This window comes from Clarias gariepinus, chromosome 15 (assembly GCF_024256425.1).
Source record: "Clarias gariepinus isolate MV-2021 ecotype Netherlands chromosome 15, CGAR_prim_01v2, whole genome shotgun sequence".
NCBI classification, from domain to species: Eukaryota; Metazoa; Chordata; class Actinopteri; order Siluriformes; family Clariidae; genus Clarias; species Clarias gariepinus.
Window position 1 is genome coordinate 14,782,426 of NC_071114.1, and position 17,631 is coordinate 14,800,056.

General features: G+C 36.7%; 1 protein-coding gene across 1 annotated transcript in view; it reads left to right on the forward strand.

Annotated features, from left to right (window-relative positions):
• The first annotated feature begins 4,381 nt into the window (after positions 1-4,381).
• si:ch73-63e15.2 (protein strawberry notch homolog 2) overlaps positions 4,382-17,631 on the forward strand; it is a 55,049-nt gene continuing 41,799 nt past the window's right edge. Inside the window, exon 1 of the mRNA XM_053512688.1 lies at positions 4,382-4,542. The gene's annotated coding sequence lies outside the window, so the exon portion shown is untranslated. The remainder of the gene's footprint in view (positions 4,543-17,631) is intronic.

Sequence of the window (17,631 nt, forward strand, 5' to 3'; positions counted from 1 at the left end):
CATGTGAAACGGAGACCGCCACCAGGACTACATCCCGCCTCAGGCACTCAGCTCCTGTAACCACAAAAGTATGTTATACAGTTCTCTCAGTGATAACACAGACACCCTGATAGGATCAGTCACTCTGAACGAAATCAGTACCACACTTTACACGCAAACAAGGAAAAAGCTCAATTAATAAAGGGAAAAAAACAAGAAAACAACCCAAAACACTTAAACACAAACTATAAAAAAAAGAAAAACGATTTACAAAACCCAACATTATAATAAAACAATAAACAAATAATAAAATAAAGAAAAGGAATTCAAATCTAAACATGTACACACATACACCCCAAAACAAAAGGAGTCCAACACAAAATACAAAACTAATAGATGTTTTAAAAGAGAAAAGCAAAAGAATGTTTCTAGAACCAAAGCGGTTATCTCCCTTTTAATAGAAGCAGTTACCTCCCAAGCAAAGCTCCCAGCTAACAACAGCAGTTAGCTCCCAGGCAATCAGTTAGCTCCCAGCTACTGTAACAACAGCAGTTAGCTCCCAGACAAGCAGTTAACTACCAGCTAACAGCAGTTAGCTCCCAGCTAATAACAGCAGTTAGCTCCCAGGCAATCAGTTAGCTCCCAGCTACTGTAACAACAGCAGTTAGCTCCCAGGCAATCAGTTAGCTCCCAGCTAACAACAGCAGTTGACTCCCAGACAAGCAGTTAACTACCAGCTAACAGCAGTTAGCTCCCAGCTAATAACAGCAGTTAGCTCCCAGGCAAAGCAGCAGTTAGCTCCCAGCTAACAACAGCAGCTAGCTCCCAGGCAAAACAGCAGTTAGCTCCTGGGCAAAGCAGCAGTTAGCTACCAGGCAAAGCAGCAGTTAGCTCCCAGGCAATAGAATGTGGCTGACCGGTCTATGACCAAATTACAATTTAGGCAGTTTAGCCGACACTCCACGCTTACCAAACAAAATATACATACCATGCGAGTAGCTTGGCTGACGCAAGGTAACTCAGGGGATTGTTATCAGTAAAAATACACTTATGCCCCAACAAATACTCCAGAAACTTTTTTGTCATTGCCCACTTGAGAGCCAAAAATTCAAGTTTCATCGAGCTGTAATTGGTAGGATTACTCTCGTATCAAACTACGACTGGCAAAGGTAATGGGTCGTTCCTTTCCCTCTTGCTCTTGATGACTTGCATCTACTTCCAAAATAAATGGCAATAAAAAGTTAGCATATGCAAGAATAGATGAAGTTATAAGCCCCTCCTTTAATGTGTCAAAACTCCGTTGACACTGCTCTGTCCAAGCACTGCCAAAAGGTTGTCCCAGCATCTCTTATGCCTACTTTTAACCCACTCAGCTACCAGCTTATGTAGAGGGGGTCCCAACTTAGCAAATCCCTCCACAAGACGGCAGTAGTAACTAGCAAAGCCTAAAAATGAGCGTAAAATCTGTAACATTTCCTGGACAGGCCCAATTGGCTACCACCTCCACCTTGCTTGGATCAGTGGCAACTCCCTGAGTGGAGACCACATAGGTACTTTACCTGCTGTTGAAAGAATGTGCACTTTTCCAGCTTCGCTTTAAGGTCCTCCTGCTTCAATCTACTCAAGACCACCTCCAACCATTCCAGATGTTGAGTCACTGAAGAGGAGAACACCACAATATCATCCAAATACAACAACAAAGACTGATGCCGCTGGTCCCCAAACAACCTCTCCATTAAACGCTGGAAAGTGCTTGGAGCATTACAAAGGCCAAACGGCATCCTATTCCATTCGAATAGCCCGAATAAAGTACAGAACGTAGTTTTGTGTTTATCCCCCTCGGTGACAGAAACCTGGTTGTATCCATTGGCCAAATCTTAAGTGGAAAACAGGGGGCCCTGTCAGTGCATCTTATGTCTCCTCTATAAGATGCAGCGGGAACGCATCTTTTCTGGTCCTGGAGGTCAACTGACTGTAGTCTACGCACATGCGTAGGCTACCATCCTTTTACTTTACAAGGACAATAGGGGACGCCTAAGGACTGCAACTCTCCCGAATGCTTTAAGCAGCTGGTTAATATGCGTTTTCACCACATCATACTTAGGAGGAGATTAGATCAGTTCACCCCAAATCATTGTCGTGGGCCGAAAACACTGACTGATACTGCCGTAACAGGTTCCTAACATGATCTTGCTCCTCTGCCCCCAAAGCAGATAACTCTACAATTTCAATCCGCTCCGGCAAAGACAATTCGACCACACAACCCTGGGAACCTATTGTAGCAAAACCTCCCCTACCTCAGTCACCCCTGCAAGTAAGCTGGTGGCATACACCCGCTGGAGGGTGCCTAACAGAGTATTTGGGTAGAAAACTGCATCCAATGTTCCAACATTCACAACGGTGAGATAGACTGTCCTAGAGTCACTGGCACTAAGGCAGGTGAGGCCAATAGGCCAGCTGGACGTCCTGACTCTAAAGGCTCAAACAACACCAGCCCCCCAGACCACCGTTCAGAGCAGGTAGCAGCTACGATCTTTATGGTACCACCCAAGACACGGCACTGCTGCCGACCTCGCACCCTCACTCTACCTACCTGTCCGAGTACCATCTTACTCTGATGACAATACTGCAATGCCTGTATCACACCACCAGAAACCTCAACCACTAACGAAGAGGCAAACAGGGCCTGGCCATATTGTTTGTTGACAACCAACAAACTAAGTGACCAATTAGGTGCAAATAGGTGGAACCTTAACCTGCCACATATACACAATAAAATATACGTAGTTAATGTATGTAATGACTTTGACGGGTTCCTAAATAGAGAAATGTATCATTGATTTGGGACTGTAGAAAAAAAAAAAAAAACTGTGGGTTAGACTATCCAGCTTTTAGCTCTCAAATAGAAAATGCATGCAATAATAAAGTGGATATTATTATTATTTAATAAAGGGTATTTTGTATATACTACCGCTCAGAGGTTTGGGGTTACTTTCTAACTCTATGTTCGTTCCAACCATGTGCTCTAATGGTCCCCTCTTTTTTGTCTGTGAAAGGTCACATCACTGGGATTCTTGCTCATATGAGAGTCCTGTGTTAAGACATGTAAACACATAATCAATGACCGCAATTAACAAATATTGATTTATGTTAATAATCCTAGGGTTTTGTAGATATACTTTATCTTTTATTTAATACTTTTGTCCAGTTTCAGTAACACCTAGGTGGGTGTTGATTTTTGATGTCAGTTAAGCACATTAGAGCAAGATATTGTTGTTGTTGCTGTTGTCAATAATGCTTGAGGAGGATAAATCTTTACGAGTTTATATGTCGCCCTCTTGTGTCAGAAAGTGAAAACAACATCAAATAATAACCGCGTCACAATACACTATTGAGTAGAGCTACTCAATAAAACATTGAACTTTATTTAGCTTCGTTATCATTCTGCTATTGTAAAATTCTCTATGCTATTTTAAAACACATTGATTGAAATCACATACCAAAGGTCATCTTTGTTCACAGTCACAGCACACACACACACACACAATTATTTTACAATATTGTTAAATAAATATTGTGATAAATTACAATAATTTATTTATTTTACAATATTGTTAAATAATAACTCATAGTTATGCAAATAAACAGTGGTGACTGGGTATTACTGACACCTAAGTTGTAATATTTACCAAGAATGAATAATGGACACGTTTCCAGAAATTACATCAACTTATTAAATTTATTATTAATTATACGTTTGTTTGTTTGTTTGTTTGTTTGTTTGTTTGTTTGTTTGTTGTTTTAGACACGTGTCCTGCTGTTGCTGTGAATACTGATTTGTTGTGTTTTGGTTTGTTTGTTTGTTTGGTTGGTTGGTTGGTTCTGTTTTCACCCGATTTTTTTTTTTTTACATGATTAGTTTCCTCATATTTCAAACGTTATTTTATTTTCTCGTGTTGATTTACTTTTTTTTTAACGGTATCCTATTTTTAATTCTAATTTTAACCTATAATTCCTATTGTTGTACTCATGGCATTCTGTTCTTTTCGTTTTATTTCCTGTAGATGGCGCTCTATACACACTAAATAACATTTATTTTTCGAGCGCTGACTATTTCGGGTAACTTTATACTGTAAACGCAAAAACTGTTTTTTTGTTTTTTTAGTTTTGTTAAAACTAAGCTAAAACCTCGGCTCTACGTCTTTTATCTTTATCAGAAATAAACTTTCTTTCCTTGGTGGTTGTTAAACATTCTTTTCTCCGCCCGTATTCTGGCCATTTGTTCAAGGTCGTCACACAGACCGATCGGTGATTGGACAGTTGATGGTTTTGGGGCGCGCGGTGACCAATTGTAACTCAGGAGGTGGGACTTATGAGTGGGGAAAGAAGAACAGGGCCGAACAGCTGAGTCGCGATCTCTATAGCCTGATGACGGAAGTTCGAGTCTTCGCTAAGTTAACTGAGTTAGACTTTTAAAATATTTACTCTCAACAAGAAAGGAATTAATTTTATGTCTTGGCTGTTCATTACTGAAAGTTCTGGGGAAAGCGTGACTATCTAAAGGTAAGTTACTTAGTTAATTAGGTTACTTGTAACTGACAAACGACTTTTTCTTTCTTTCTCGTCTTTGTTCAAATACTCAGACTCTGAACTGTAACTGTGTGTAACTCTGTGTGTCCGTGTGTGTGTGTCCGTGTGTGTGTGTACTGTTACCGAATAACGAGAAAACCTATTGTGTGTGAAATGTTCCTTATCAGCTCATATAAAAGCAGCGTCTCTTTAAAACCTGAACACAAAAACTTCCTGTTAAAACATCTTATTAAAAGTACTAAGTGCTTATTAAAATGGCCGAGTCGGGTCCTAACTGTAAGCAAACCGAAACTACTCATGTTTCTCAATCACACTCGATCTATTAACAAATCTGTAATAAAACCATCATCAAGTGTAATAACTGATAATCTAGATAGAGTCTTTTGTGTTTTTCCTCCAGTTAGTTTCAGTCTGACCGTGGAACCACTCTAAATGAGAAGTGTGTGTGTGTGTGTGTGTGTGTGTGTGTGTGAGAGAGAGACAGAGAGAGAGAGAGAGAGAGACCGTTTGGTGATTCACATCTTTGGGATGTGCTGTAGGATAATGGAAACCTGCATGTCCTCAAGCTGCCCCAAACCACACACTACTGTTCTGGGTCTGAACTCCTCCGCCTCACATTTTTACTCTTGAAATTCATTAGGAGGAAGAAGATTTCTACAGAGGTTCTACAGAAAAATACACACAACCCAGACACTTCAGGAGAAGTCCTGTAGGGACGCAGACTTTACAGAGATATTTCCTGTTATTATGTAACTTCATAGTGACGGCATGCCTTGGATAATTTATAGAATAACCGAGAAGCTTTCAGCTGGTACATAATGCGTGATTCCAGTTTGATGTAAGAATTCTCTGCCACCTAACTTTTTCTTCCTATTGGATTATACAGGTTGGTCAGTGTGTGGGCAGTCTCAGAGAAATGTCAACCCTATCAACAAATAAAGAGGGGGGGGGGGGGAGAATCACTTTTTAGAAAGCAAAAGTGTTGGTAGAGTAGTTTTTTAAAATTTGCATTTTCAAAGAAAAACAATGTAAATCAAGAGCTTATATTCTTGGGGTTTTCAATGATCACAAATGAAATATTTTAAAGTTGCATGCCATATTTTAGTAAGTAACATAGGTGTATATACCAGTCAACCATGACATTAAAACTATTAACATTAAGAGCACCCAGGTTTTGTGTTTCCCTTGTGCCACGTAGTGGCTCTGGCCCCTTGGCGTATGGCTCCACAGGGCCTCTGGGGGTGTGCTGTGGTGTCTGGCACAATAATGTTGGCAGCGAATCCTTCCGATGCTGTGGGTTGCAGGGCACAACCATCATTCTGTCACCAGTTTGCTGGTGTATAGTTGGTGATCAGTGTTGGTGTATACAAAAACTAACTTTTACTATTAACATGACTTAGTGGTCTTGTTACTTTTACTAGATCTAGTACTGTTATAGTTACCTTGAGTGTTTCTTGTGTGTTTTATTGCTCCTCTTGCATGTCCTAAAATCAGAAAGACACCCTATAATCAAAGCTGACCTGTTTAATAATGTTAAATCACATCTTTGGTCAGACTCAGCACGATTCCTCTGAGCTGGTTTCTTAAAATACATAGGAAAGTGTTGAGAACAGAAGCACTTGCAGTTTTAGATAGTATGCCAAAGACCTTTTTTGATTTTATTTTATGGGGGAGTGCCTCTTTATAACTCTTATAATATAATTGAAAACAGGAACTTGTGAACATTGTTCAACATGACACATAACTATCACTGATACATGTGATGTATCATTCTTTAATAAACAAATAATACTTAGTGTGGGCAATTTGCTGGGGTTTAAATGTTGTAAACCATTTCGGGACATGCACAGATTTTAGGATTTGTATCAAGGGACACAGCACTACATTGCTGATTTATTATTTTCTTTTATGCTATTGCACCCTGTTGTGTTTTATTCCTTACTTAAATAATCTATACATTAAGTGTGCTACTATTGTGCAAACAGCAAGTTGAAATATCCTGTCCTTGGTGTCCACACAACTGGTCCATGTCCCATTCCCCAGACTGTCATGGAAAACAGTTGAATCCCATCAAATCCATACAGCTGAGCAGTTGCAGCTTCCTATTCATATGCTCTACTTACAGAATTATGTGCATTTGTTATGATCTGCAACATAGTTACATAACAGTTGGTAGTTACTAGGTAATTAAGCAAATCTGCACATGAGGGTGTGCTGTTGTGCTGAAAATCGTCACAGCTGTGAAAATGCCGATATCAAGCACAACCTTAAGTGTGATATTGCTTAAATACAACACTTACATAAACCGTATTTATTGCCAACAGATTATGATTTGTTGGATTATTTAACCAGTTATTTTGCTCCATCAACACATCTGCACTTGGTAGAACTAACTAACCGCGACCGCAGAACTGGTCACTGACAGATAGTGACTGACAGTTAGTGTAATTAACAGGGGTGAAAGTATTTTTAAATTCTTACCGGTATTTAAAGGTCTAAAAGGTCAGGGGACTAAACTATGGCGTGGTGGACAGTTCCGTAAATCTCATAAGTTTCTCTTTACATTTCTACTTTAAAATATTAATTATGTTAATTTCTATGTGCAGTGTGCAATCACTTGTTCAACATACTAGGTAGTGCCTTCATTTAGGGGATAGAGAGTGATTAATAATTCAGCATTGTGTTAGAAACAAATTAGCTTTGCAGCTCACCTAAGGGTTAAAAAAAACACAAAGGCAATGTGAAACAAATTATTAAAGAGACAAAGTGTTATTTAAGATGTCATGGTTATCAGAAGTGTTTTCTTTACGGAAATGTGGGTTTGAATGTGGGTATTGGCATGCAGCTGCTCTCTCCTCAGCTCTGCGGACGATACGTGTGCTGTGACTGACAGTCAAAAAAAAAAGATGTATACTCTAAGATTCCATACAATAACTGTTAGCTTTAATTAGAGTGCACAATGTGGTTCATGTGTGAAAATGATTCCTCACGCTTCCAGAACCATTCTTTTACAATTTGAGTCCTGGAATATGACTGTGTCATCAAAGAATAAAATCTGTATTAATGGGATAGCTTGGTCGTTCAGTACATTCACGTCATCAGCTGATTTCATTTTATGGCCACATATCGTTACTGAGTCAAGACCTAATCAACTGAAGCAAGCCCAGACCATAATAATGTTTCCAGAAACTTATACAGTGGCAGCCATGATGGGTGCATCGCTTCATGTGCTTCCCTTCCTACCCTGACACGCACATCACTCTGGAATAGGGTCAACAGAACTCATCAGACCACATGACCTTTTTCCATTGCTCCAAAGTAAAATTTTTATTATCCCTTGCAAATTATGAAATGAAATGAAATGGTGATTTTTTTTTTGGCAATGATACACCCAGTAGCACCCCAGTGCAGTTATAGGAAATAGCACTCGTGGAATGCTGCTTGACCAACTGAAGTAGTGTACTGGAACCATGTCCATGAAGTATTAAATAAAACATTAAATAGCAAGATGAAAGTTTTTTTTTTTACTTAATTCTATTTTTCCCAATTTTATTAATTTTATTTTCCACTATTTCGCTCCATTATTCACAAACTCACATCGGATGATTCATTATATCACTCAACATTTGATGGCTTGATCCCTTTGTGTTATTTATACTTCAGAGCATTTGAATTTATTGCCCTATTGATTTCATTGCAGCAGCTGTACTACTGTCAAGAGTGCATTATTTGTGGTGGCTGGTTATTTACGGAGACCAAAAATGCATTATTGCAATCCCAAAATTGATTCATTCCTTATAGAGCTAAGTGTGTGATTCGGGGAACAAAAGAATACAGCTTTGTATAAAATATGATGAGTTTTCTTTACACCACCTCTTCAGGTCATCTGTTACAGTGTGCTTTCCTAAAACGAGATTGATAGTTTTTAATTTGTTAAACTGAAAATATATCAGTTCTTAGTTGTCATCAGCACAAATGCAGATTGTTGCATTACTTTTGCCATTTTGGAGATGACATCTACAGAACAGTGGCAAAAAAAGGCACAGATTAACCTTCGTCCTAAACTACGGATACACTACATCACTTTCATAATTCTAAAAGATTCTGATAAACCTGGTCGCCATGCCAGTGAGATCCCCAGCCATGCCTACAGTACATGACAGGCTATTTTTTAAAAATCTAATCTTGTTCAACATACACTTATTAAGATAATTATTTGCATTTAGAAGTCTCCGTCAGGTGAATCTCTCTCTCTCTCTCTGTGTTTCCTCTACGTTTTAATCTGATTAATTTCTGACAGCCCTGGTAAAAAAAAAAAAAAAAAACAAGCACAGGAACTGTGTTGTGCATGAACAAGCTAAAAGAGTGTTTTTCTTTGAACTTGCTCATTACTTGGTAAACTGTGAACAGAACGGATCAGTTTGCAGCTAAAGACCGTCAACAATTTATTTGACCATTACATGCAAATTATCAACCAAAAGTCTTGTGTTGCATGAGAACTAAATAATCAAAAATGTAATGTGTACGTACAAACTCTTTGTCATTCTCTTCCAAAAATGTTCTAGGGGAACACTTTCTTGGGGTCTTGGGTGAATACACAAACCTGTATTCTTGTATAACCTGACTTCCACAGCATTTTTTTAATAATGATTCAAAAATGGTTTATCATACAGTACACTTAACGTCTATGCCAGATGACGGATCGTAGGCCTCACGAATCGTCACTCCAACTGAGGCCAACTGAACACAACAAACTCTCATAAAAACTCCTACAAGAGCAATATTGAACTTTCGAGAAGAAAAGAAAGAATTAACAAAACAAACAAATTGATAGTAAGCCACCATTTGTGCTGAGGAGGAACAAAATGGAATAAAATAATTTGATTGAAGACATATTTCGCTCTATTTCCTGTATTCCACCATGATCCTGCCTTGTCTGTGTTAAGTGGACTATTGACAGAGTGCATTCCTCGATCGGGATGGTGACCGCTGTACACTTTCTGACAGCGTTCCGCATCAGCTGTGAAAAATGAGACCTTTGATATGCTGCGATGCATGTCAGTAGGAGTCTCTTCTTAGTCTAATCTGTTCACACATTTGGCGGTTTGATTTTGATCTCCTCATACAGAGTTTTGTGCCAACTTGCCACGCCAGCTGCCCTCATCTTATGCTGACTGGTGCAGCCTAAGTCGGACTTGATTCCAGTACAAAATTCTGTCTAAATTTGTGTAGTGTACCTCAGCTTTAATTTTTCATTATGAAGGCTGTCATTTATTCCCTTTACCGAGCATCCTTTACAGGGAACTCGGAGTACACCCTGGGCGGGGTTCTAATCCATCAAAGGGCACACAAGCACACACATTTGCTCACACCCTACTGGCAATTTCGGTACACCACATATTATCATAATAATCTGTTTGATTTTGGACTGTGGAAGTACCTGGAGGAAACCCACCCAGCACGGGTAGAAAATGCAAACTCCACGCACAAAGACTAGAGGTGGGAATCGAACCTTGGAGGTGCGAGGCCACAGTGCTAACCACTACGCAACTGTGCCGCCTACCCTTTTTTTATTTATTGTATGTTTTTTCCTTTAAATGCGACTGAAGATGTCCTGTTTAATATTTAACTTTTTGTGGTGATGTTGTTGGCAGACATATTTAAAAAGTTCTGTGGCTCGACTTGAATATTTTTGGCTGGTGAAAGCTTCAGCACAGAAATGCATTAAAAGAGGATTTTACTTGAACTTGTGCTGTGTTTATCTACGTAAACTAAGTCCTTGAGAGTTGAACTGTGGAAGCATGAGTCAACAGAAAACACGATTGCGGCCTCTGCTCTCCTTTAACCGAAAAACATGAAATGTTTCAGGACACTTACCCAATTTAATACGACTGGATTAGACATTAGATTTAAAATTTTTACAGTAACATAACAGTAAGTTTCTTATTTTTTATATAAAAAATTTTGTTGGTGTATGCTCAGGTATTTAAACTCAAGCACACCCCTTGAATAAGGTAAACTTTTAAAACTTAAAAACTTTTGCTTATAGTTTTTTTTTTATTATTGAAAAGTCATATCTGTATTACTTATTAATTACTTAAAATTACTCTGATGTAACTTTTCTTTTGTTGGTTTGGATGAAAAGTCTCACAAAATTTTAATCTTAATTGATACAATACCTGAGTGCACTAGTAGAGTGGTTATGAGTTTTTCTTAACAAAAAATAATAAATAAAATAATAAGGCAAAAGTACGCTGTGGTCCAACTTTATGTTCTATTTAGTTTCCTTTTTTTTTTTTTTTTAGAAAGTAGTGACCATTTTCTTTGTAAAACACTAAACACTACACTAGAGGAATGCGCTACATGTGGGCAGGCTGAAATTAAAGTACAACTCAGGAAAGGTATAGATAAATATATATAAATATACATTTTTGTGGCTGAAGTGAAAGGTTACAGATCTCACACCTCGGCACTGCAACCACTCTAAACCCGAACCAGAGCACAAATAGCTTAGAACTGGAAGAGGCGGCTAATGTCACAGGTCATACAGTCACACCAGAGGCTTGAGTTTCAGCAAGGAAATGGACAATTTTTTAGTTATCACCATTTACCTGTGTGCTTCAAAACATTTGGAAATTCAGGGAAAGTTTTGAATTTAAAATCAATAAGAGAAATTACCGTACATGTTAAAAATCAATCAGTTTAACTTTTATGACAAAATAAGATATTATAAGAGAGACTATGAAACAACATGCATTTATGTGAAGAGATTTTTATTATTATTGTTATCATCTATTATTATCAGCTAAAAAACAAAGGCCTCAGAGTCAGTAATGCTTTTGTCCACCCCCAGTTTTCCCATGACCTGCTCACATTGTTTCATATTTGTGTTTAGTTGTTTACCACTTGCAGAGCTGACCAGCTTATGATTTTACAGGACACTTCACACATTGTGAGGCCAGTTTAAGCATTCTCTTGACTCACCCAAACAAGTTATTTTAACTTAATAGGTTAGCTTCTATATTTTTATTCACTGAATTTGTCAAACACCTTTTGTCAAGATTTGTCAAGAAGCCTACTTCCCATCCTCAAAATATCAACATTACAAACACACACACATAAACACACACACCAAACATTGTTTCACATTTGCATTTGATTCATTTTATACTGTTTTAACAATTACTTTTTAATTCCAACAGCTTGTTAACATTTAAATCAGCTCACTCAAACAATGTAAACATTTAGTAGGGGTGTAATGGTGCACAAAAGTCACAGATCTGTACTTGTCTCAGTTTTGAAGTCATGGTGCAGTATTATTTTGTTAAAGTGAGGTTAAAATAAGCGTAACTTTTTCCATTTATTATTAATTCTAAGCAGTGTAAACTTGTAAACAGTAGCAAACTGGCCATAACCCTTTGAACAAATAAGGAATGCACATAAAGAGAAATAAAAAAATATATTTATTTATTTATACTTGTTAAGTTTCTCTGAAACCTTTTTTAAAATACTGATGATAGTAAATCTTTATGCAGTCAATTATTTGTTAGTATCAGTGTCTACACCTATGATTTTGGGGTCAAACAAGCAGTAAGTGTTAGTCTTAATGAGCCTTAAGTAAAAAAAAAACACCTTAACTAAATCAAATCACAAATTGTTACATACTGGGGCTTTATTATACCACAGAATACTTGCATTTCTCGTATTTCTTCTTAGCCATGTTTTTAATTTTTTTTTCTTTTAAGTCATGCTGGTTTGGATTGCTCCAGCTGAACCTTTCTCAGGCCTTTCCTGGAAGGTCTAACAATTTTTGGCATTGTTTGCTGCATTTTAAATGCAATTGTGGCTCCTCAGTCTGTAATTATCAGCTTGTAGAAGCTATGGTTCAAGTGCTGGCTCTGTTGCCTTTAGCTGGACTGCAGGATCTGGCAAAGCATGTTTGGTTTATCCAACCCAAAATGCAGCGTCATGCTGTGGTCAGGAGGAAGCCGTTAGTGGGCTGAGCGTGTCAGAAAACAAGTGCAAAAAGCAATGAAAAAGCAAAAGAATTAAAAATTCAACAGACAAACAGATGCTGTGCTTCTACGTTTGGTCAGTAATCTGTTGTGCTGGCAACTGCTTTTTGTCTTATTTTTCAGAAATGTTCTATCAGACAGCATCATTTAACAAGGCAGCTCCACCCTATACCACGAGGAAGGTTCATTGTGACTCACTGGCATCAAATTTGCTGCTCATAGCTCAATAATGGAGAATATACCCACCCAGACAGAGTAAAGTGTCAAATTACAGTCATAATCAGAGAATGAATGCTCTAAAGAAAGCACAGCTACAGTATGTTAAAAATGTTTCAATTTACAGAGTGTGTGGAAATTCTAGATAATTACAGAAACAGGCTTCTGCTCATGTTCTTAGTAACATAGTCATGAACTTGAATATTTTCAGCAGTGTTTCAGGTAGCAAGGGAAAATGTAGTGTAGTTATACACGTGGAAAAATTTGTGTGTGGTAGGAAAGTAAGTAAACGTTAATAGATTAATCAAAATGAATAAATTAAATATTTAAAAAATATTTAAATAAATAACCTTTTACAAATTATACAGTTAAGGTACTTAGATATGCAGTATTTAGTTCAGTTGTGCATATATTATTATAATTTCAACATGGTATAAACAGTCTACATTTTGAGATGTTGTTTTCATTTAATAAAAAAGGTACATTTTATGAATATACTTCATTTATATAAATCAAAATTTGTGATTGCCATCTAATTCTAGTACATTTTAACTTAAAATACTGCCAAAAGAGCAAACTTAAAACCACTGCATGTTTCGGAATTGTTCGGAAATATTTAAAGGGAAGTGTGCAATTGGGGTGTTAACCTCAAGCTTTTTACACAACATGGTACAAGTTAAAAATTTCCATACAAATTCAATATCTGGCAATATCACTGATTCTGCTATGATGTACTGTATTACAATGAAAGTCATAAAGCAATGATTAGATATTTAATGATGCCAGTGAATCTAAAACCGATACGGTGTGGTAGTTAACTTAATATGATGAGATGTGAGAAAAGGACTCTTTAAGTGCCAGGCGGTCAGTACAACAAACACAACAAATGAACTTCTATATAATTTAAATTCGTTTTTGTTTGCTGTTTGATTTACTTCTCTCATTGCTGTTTGAATTGAATCAATGGAAACTGTTTTATCATTACACCCCTAAAGCTTATTGTTTTTTGCATTACATGTAATTGATTTCATTGTACCTCATCACATATGACAGTCCTTTTAATAGTATCTTTTAAAAGTACTCTGTACTCAGTAGTACTTAAGATGTGTATGTGTGTCTCCCTATCATAGCTACAGTATATGATCCTCATTCAATATACAGTATATTCTTCTATCACTTAAGCCCTTATGGTAATTTCTCAGGGATTGCACACAGCAGGTATCGTCACAGTAGATTCTTTGGCTAACTAGCAAGCTCCAGTTTTATACCTACATGCATATTTTATTAGCTCAGGTAGCTGACTGAAGTCATTTAGTGAGCCTCAATCCTGTGAGTTCTCATTACATTGTGCCTGTATGGAAATGTTCTTACTTTCACTATTAAACATAGCTATGGTTTTCACTGTTGATTTCACCAACCAAGTGTTTAAATGATCTCCATTCATGATTTTTTCCGAGCACAAGTTGAAGGTTCAGCACTATCCTTTCAGTATTTGATGATGTGCTGAAGTAATTTACTTCAAGTTCCAGTTGCAGTTCCAGTCATTTCAAATCTACTTATTTGTTTTTTGTTGGTTTGTGCAGACCAATAACATAGACAATGGTTATGCCCACATATTGACATTTAATTTAATAAATTGTAATTTTAATTTAATATATTTAGAAATTAGGCCCGACCATACTTTTGTTAAAACTGCATGCTGATATACAAAAATAATTTTGCATTCTCATGAGTTATTCTCGTTAGATGTCTAGCATGAGCACTTTTTAAATGGGGAAAAGACTTTGTAATGCTTGCCAATATAAACTTTTTATGTAATAATAACAACTTTTAATCTAATAATCCCATAGCAGTTGCTATTACATTTGCATCTGTTATGTTTGTGGGAAAGTGAAAATCTTCAGCTTCCAAAGTTGTAATAACTTCCCAAATGTAATATTAGGTTTGTGGGAAATGTTTGCTGCCTTAAATCAGCCTATATTACACCCAGTCCTAGGGGTAGTTTGTTGTTTATATATCTCAGGCTTAAAAATTAGTTCACTTAAAGTGAGCTCTAGACGAAGTGGACCAGAGACCTATTTCTTAACCCAGATTTGGAAGGAACAAAAACTGTTTATAAAATATCACAACCAGAAACATCTAACAATGAATCAAGATGACTGGATTCACTGAACCTACAACAAATGAAATAGTGTAATCAACATGGATCATTTGCCCTCTCTCACTCTTTTCATGAAAGAGTGCCATTTCCCTTGCTGTGGCCAACTGTCCTCATGAGGTCTGGGCTTTAACAGAGGAGATTAACAGAGTCACGCTGGATGACTTCCATATTCTTCCGTTGCTCACAATGTTTGCAAAAATAACAAAATACGAGTCTGGGCTAAACTGAATCAAGTTAAGTGGAATTTATGGTGGAAAACCCCTGATATATACATACTCTAAATTAAGGAAAAGACAAAGCATGGGCTTCTAAAACTTGGAGCCTTTATCTTGAAACTGCAGAAACATGTTGTGCTTGTTTGTACAACCACAAATGTGTAACTTGCGCTGGTATATGTGGCAGTTCTGTGGGTTTTTCAGCAACTTATACTGTGTTTTTACCCTTTGAAGACTAAAGGTGTTGGGCAGATAAAGATCTGAGAGGATCAGACACATGTGAAATAGGAGCTGTGAGTCAGTCAGGGAGTCAGTTACGCTTAGGTCATAGAATAATCTTCTTTAACATTTCAGTGAAAACTCTAAGCCACCAAATACATCCACTTACATAAGCAAAAGTCCAATAGGGGGAAGAGAGTCCTCTGTCCTGGTATGAACCCCTCCAATGACAAAATAATCAGTTCTCTCTGGAACATTTAACAGCTTCTATAAAGGATTGATTTTAAAACATTAGAATTTTGTTAGTAATTTCATTTATAGGAAGTTATAGAAACTTTTTTAAGACAATATGTCATTCTTTTTCTAATGAACTCTCAACATTAAAGATAGGGCACCATATACTGTGTTGTAATATAAAAACAATTAAAATATTTAGAAAATACATAGAAATGTAGTAAAATAAATAGACAATAAACCGCACTTAACCTTAATTCCTTGATTCCTTCTGGCACTGACTGCTCAGTTTTATCAGTACTTTCCTGGGGCTATGTCTTCACTAAATCTTGCATAAATGCAAAAAAAAAAAAAAAAAAAAAAATATATATATATATATATATATATATATATATATATATATATTATATAAAATATATATAGTATATAAAAAAATATATATATATATAAAATATATATAGTGCTTTGATTACAGCACACAATGAGTTGACTAGGTCATGTGTGCAAATGATTTCTCATGCTTCCAAAAACACTCTTTCACAATTTGAGTCCTGGAACATAGCAGGTCATCAGCTGACTTCATTTAATTGCCACATAACGTTGCTGAGCCTAGACCTGATCAACTGAAGCAACCCCGTAACCTTGCTTACAGAGGCTTGTACAGAGGGCACTGTGCATCATTGCTTTGGAATATTATAAATCTGAACTCATCAGATGACATGACCTTTTTCCATTGCTCCAAAGTCCAATCTATATAGTCCCTAGAAAATTAAAGCATTTTTTCACATTCTTTCCACACAGTTAAAAACTCAGCACTATCCTTCCAGGTTTTGATAATGTGTTGAAGGGTTCTTAACCCAGTCCCAATATTTCTGATCTGATTTGATGCAACATATTTGATGCTGCATTTTAAAAGTATTTTATTTATTTTTCTTAGGTAAAATTAAATTAAAATAAGAATTTCGTTTGTCAAAACCACAACTATACACAGTATTATATGCAGTGAAATGCTTGCCTAATAATTTCTTACAGCTGCATGTATTGGTGAGATGAGCCATTTTGTTTATTTTTTTGTGAACTTCCGACAATATTTCTCCTAAATTTAAAATATAACTATTGTAATTTAGAGTCTATATTTAAAGGGAATGCCAACATTATAACACATCAAAATAACCCAAGATCATGCATTATTTGCAGAGCTTTAGTAACAAATAAAATACAATGTAAATAATAATAAAGGCGAGAGTGTGTGTGAAGGGGCACGGTGTCAAATTATGTGCACACACACATAACGACTGTAACGGCTCAAACTGAGAGGGATAAAATGGATTTTTACCCTCTCTAATGAGACTTTTTTTTGCACGTACACACGTGTGTTATAAGAAACAGTACACGCGCACTGTACACACGCGCTTACAAACACAAATTAAAATTTGTTTTACGGGCACACACATGGTCACAGCGTAATATTAAACAGTACACACGTGCACAGATGTTGATTATACCAGTGAGAGTCACACACTAAGACCCAGCAGGGGAGACGATCACCCACAATTCTGCAGCGCAAGAGAGAGAAAAACAGTTTTGATCACGTGACGCTTGGCGCCAAAACAAGAAGGGCATGCTTGCTACATGATACTCGGTACTTGTAAACCAAGACTTGCTCATTTTTCAAGTAAAAGTTTATTAAAAATCTTTGTTTGTCTTGTGGAACACTCGCAAAAAAAAATGCGTTACTTGCAATTCGAGGTTCCACCATATATATATTAGAACTCAGTTAAAGAAATAAAATGCAAATCGAGAGAAAATTATGAAAATATAGAAAAATTTAGCTGTAAAATTTACAATATTTACAAAGTTGCTAATTGAGTGTCTGAGATGTTAATTGTATAAGTAATAAAGTATAGATTGCAGCTGAGTGCAGTTACTCCTCATTTGTGAAAAAAATAACGATTCCCAAATAAGAGCAGAACATAGATTTTTAAAGAATTAAATTTTGTAG